Genomic DNA, 5,092 nt, shown 5'->3' with positions numbered 1-5,092 from the left:
TGTGCAGACGCTTAGTCCGTTTAAACTGTTGTCCATTTAATCAAAGAAGAAGACGAAGCTTCTACTTATAACTACTTTCAAAACGAATTAAACTCTTGGCCAAAATAACCTTAGTCTTAGTACTTTACTTACGACCCTCTCCCTATCTAAGCTCGCAGCTTTCTTCTTACTAAACTAAACGTCGATTCAGTCATTAATACAGACAAAGAGAAATATCGTTATGTATTCAACATTTACCACTGACTAAATGTTTGTGTTTAGTCATTATTTGTTCAAGTTCCATCTTTTTTTATGGCTCTGAACATCTTTACGACCTAAAAATGATCAATTTAATAAAGAAATGAAAACTATTCCTGAACAGACTTCCTGCCAAGTGTATCTAAAAACTGTTAAAACTTGAGGTGACATTCAATTCCCACAGACAACAAAGTTACGATCGATGAGAGATTAAATGAACTCAACAGTTAACTTGGAGGTTTTAGAATGTTGTTTTTACATTAAAACATAAATGATAATGAACGTCTAATATGCATATGTATGTACCTACTTATTTATTCTATTCAAACACTAATCTAATTACTTTTTAATATCTCAAAGTTAATTTCGTTTTCTTCCTTTTTAATTCTGTTTCAAAGAAATATCATGAAAGTTAAAGATTCGCATGGTAAATGAACGAAGAATGAATCCTCCTTTTGAATGGCTTTAAAGTCCCGAAGAACGAAGAATGAATACTCCTTTTGAATGGCTCTAAAGTCGCGAAGAACGAAAAATGAATACTCATTATGAATGGGTTTAAAGTCGCGTAGAACGAAGAATGAATCCTCCTTTTGAATGGCTATAAAGTCGCGAAGAACGAAGAATGAATACTCCTTTTGAATAGCTCTAAAGTCGCGATGAACGAAAAATGAATACTCCATTTGAATGGCTCTAAAGTCGCGAAGAACGAAGAATGAATACTTCTTTTGAGTGGCTCTAAAGTCCCGAAGAACGAAGAATGAATCCTCCTTTTGAATGGCTCTAAAGTCGCGGGGTCTTTGGCATTTGCCAATCCTCCTAAGTAGCGAATCTGCCACTGGGCGAATGAAATAACAAGTTCAAATGAATTAGTGACCTGACGAAAGAAAAACTAACTAAATGAATGTTAGGAAATGAGTTCTTAAGGTTTGAGTATATTCGGGTATACTATGAGTAAGCATGGAATGGACTTTCGCATACAGTTCAGAAGTTAAGAAACTATTTGAATCTACATAGTAGGTATATAAAGATGGCACATAATTGAGCGTGTCCTTTGTCATTCCTGACAATGTCCGCTAACGTGAATTGTTCCAATCAGGCATTTTGAACGCCCATTTGCCCTTGGCCTATGTATGGTATGGCTAACAACTTGCCAACCAAATAGCTAACTTTTCTCCTTTCCCCCTCTACCCCCCCACATCCCTCCACTCCATTCCACTTTCATTCCGTCTCTCTTTGGGTGCTTAATTACATAATTCTATATACGATTTTGCGGCAATGTGTGTGTGTGTGTGTGTGCGTGTGTGTGTGAAGCCTTTTCGTTGCCTTTTTGCTCAGCTAACCATGTAGCCTGTTTTCCGCTCTCCGGTCTCTTCACGGCCCCTCTGCACCCTTGGTACGTATAGTCGCACACTTGCCACCTCTTTTCTCTTTTCGTTTTCTTAATTGCCATGGCCAAAAGTGCCAAAGAAATGCAGCTCACTAATTACAACAACAACAATAAAAAAACAGGAGCCTGGTAGTGGGAGAGAGAGAGGCCCCTTTTGCTTGATAGCCAGGCTAAGCTCGTACTGCCTACTCCTTACCTCGTCCGCGACCCCTACCCCTACCCATTCCCTTGCTGTGCTGCTATGTGTGTCCTTCAAAAGCCAATTGAAGTGTGGCAACGTTGCATGCATGCAATGTATGTACATACAATTCGAGTATGTAGAATTTTAAAAGTCATAAAATTGCGGAATGTCGCCAATTAAAATAGTTGCAGATGAGTGTGTATGAATGTGTGTGTGTGTGTGTGTGTGTGTGATACTTATTCGTGTTGCACATGTGACGTGACATAAATGCATGTCATGTTCGTTGACTGTTTTCGTGTGCGGTTTTTCTTTACAATTTCTGCCTTATTTTTGTTGTTGTTGCTTTTTGTGGCACCAAGAACTACCAACAACCCTAACCGAAGCCTGCCTCTCGTTCGGCATGCAAGTTACCGCGCCAAAAACTATGCAACACAATGCGCGCAAATTGCGCAATCAAATTACCAAGGCTCCCGCCACGGCCCCTTCCCCCTCCCCCTCCCCTTACCCCACCATGACAGGCTTGAGCTTAGGCAATCAATTATAATGTTAGCACGCAAGCTTCATAATTGTTTACAAGAACAACAAAAAAAAAACGACACAAAAAAAAAAAAATATGTAAAGTGAAAAGGGAATAGGCAAGGATGGCAAGCACTGAGAACAATATAGTGTTGGAAAACTCTAAAGTTATCTCCAATAATTAGAGTTAGTAGTTCATTTGGACACGGTAACAAAGTCACCCTTTAAAGTGGGTATCAGGAATAAGTAAGTCGTCGTACTTCAAAATATCTCCTTCTATGCTTTAAAGAAGGACTACTGAATCATTGTAGCACCTGTTAAACTGTTTCGTATCTCCTTTTTTAACCCTCCTTTAGAATTTAAGTATATTCCAAAAGTAATTCCATCTTGTTTACTTTGGGATGGGATAAAGAAACACCTTTAAAATAAGAGCTAGTAGTTCAATTAGGTCATTTGGATACGGTATCGAAGTCACCCTTTAGAGTGGGTATCTGGAATATGTAAGTCGTCATGCTGATCAATAATATATATCCTTCATATGATCGAAAATGTCTCCTTCTATGCTTTAAAGAAGGACTACTGAATCGTTGATTACTTATCTCAAAAACACTTTCGTATCTTTCCTCCTTTTTTAACCCTCCTTTGGAATCTGTTTATATTCAAATAGTTATTCCATCTTGGTTACTTTGGGATGAGATGGAGAAACACCTTTAAAATTAGAGCTAGTAGTTCAATTAGGTCATTTGGACACGGTATCGAAGTCACCCTTTAGAGTGGCTTTGGGGAGTAAGTAAGTCGTCATGCTGATCAATAATATATATCCTTCATATGATCGAAAATGTCTCCTTCTATGCTTTAAAGAAGGACTACTGAATCGTTGATTACTTATCTCAAAAACACTTTCGTATCTTTCCTCCTTTTTTAACCCTCCTTTAGAATCTATGTATATTCCAATGGTATTTCGATCTTGGGATGAAGAAACACCTTTAAGATGTCTCAAATGAGCTTTGATTTTAGATTTCTTTGTTAAAAAATTTGTCACAGTGTGGCAATAAATAAACTCGATTGTTGGCCTAACTATTACTCAGCTCAGTTTTTGTTTTTGTTTTTGCTTTTGGTGTCAAAGACAAACAGTCACGTCAAACGAAATACTTACAGACATGTATTTAAGCACACACATATAACTATTCGATCCTTAGACTCTTTTAGATTTTAGCACCCATTTTTTGAGGGAGTTTGCTTTTGATTAATGGCTTGTAGTAGGCGCATTAAGTTTGCGAAATTCTGGTCAATCAATCAATATGGGTATTGGGCAATAAAAGGTGCGACCTCTTGACCTTTTGCACCTAGGCTCTTTGGCCGTCGATCATGATTAATGGAAATGCTTAAGTTATATTCTCCAAATATTAAACCGTTTTAATTCTATGTGTGTGTGTGTGTGTGTAGGTGTCTAACCTAAAAGCTTAACTTTCCTCATACCCATGTAGACCCACCCCACATGCTGCCCCCAAAGCCATTGCCCCAGCTCATTCTACCAGCTCTTATTCGCATTGCAAATTGTGTGAAAATTGTTGCGGTTTGTTCAGTTTTTCACAGGCTCCCTTTTTGCCCTCTTCTTCTTTATCGTCGTTTTGCCCCTCCGCTCCCTCTCTCTCACCATGCCACACATTGTTAGCTTCGGGAAAAGCTCAGAGGCCATAATTGTTGTTGTAAGTAGAGTTAATCGTATTATTATTATTGTTATTGTATTTTTGTTGTTTTCCTTGCTTACTGCTGGGTTTTTAATTAGTTTATTATTATTTGTGATTGTTATTGTTATATGTACATACATATGTATGTATGTACGCCCTGTAACAAGCCATTTGAGACAATGCGGAAGGGGAAGAGACACACATTGTGGGGCATATTTGCACCTCAAGTGTGGGATCATCAGCTGATCAACCGAAACTAAAATAAAAACTATGCTCCCATTAATTTAGCTTAAATTTCCCACAGAAAACTTTTTGCTTCAAATTGACTTTCTAAACACTTTCAAATGCATTCAATTCATTTGACTTTCAAACTAATTGTAGTTAATTACTTATTCTAGAACTTGTATAAGATATCCATTAAGGAGAGATCTTAAGCTTCTCTCAGGCGAAACAACTGACGAAATCTTTCAAATATTTTTGGCCTTTTCAAGTCTTTTAAACTCTCAATTCAAGGTCCTTAGATAAGAAAGAGCAAAGTCTGTTCAATCATTTAGTTAACACTGAAAAAGGCAAATCAAAGTTTTGACAATCAAATTATGGAATCAAAAACCCTTAAACAAGTACCAAGTTTGAGTCTCTCTCTCTCTCTTTCTGTTTCTCTGCAATGCAGATCTAGTTCAAAGAAACTAGTTTAAACTAATCGCCTAAAAAAAGAAACAAATTCAAATCTCACACTCATGAGTCTCATACAGATTTGGAATGCAATTCCCTCTCACTCATTCTCCTAAAGACCCCTCCACATCCACCCCGCCCCTTTGGCAACTGCAATGACTGAACATTCCACCTCCTTTTGCACTTGGCCGCACTTCTACAAGCATTTTTTAACGCGTCTCTTTCGCACCGTCGCCGTCTGCCAAAGCAATTAAGCCAACAAATATCGCGAACGGTCCGACGTTAATCGCAACTTAAATAAATTGCATAAAAACGTTTTCAAAACGAACTGGGAAATTCTTTGCACCATTTTCACAATTTCGCTTTGGCTCCTCTCTTGGCTTCTCTTCTTCTCGGCTGTTGTTCGCA

This window comes from Drosophila tropicalis, unplaced genomic scaffold (genome assembly GCF_018151085.1).
Source record: "Drosophila tropicalis isolate 14030-0801.00 unplaced genomic scaffold, ASM1815108v1 contig_158, whole genome shotgun sequence".
NCBI classification, from domain to species: domain Eukaryota; kingdom Metazoa; phylum Arthropoda; class Insecta; order Diptera; family Drosophilidae; genus Drosophila; species Drosophila tropicalis.
Note: the sequence above shows the minus strand (reverse complement) of the source record.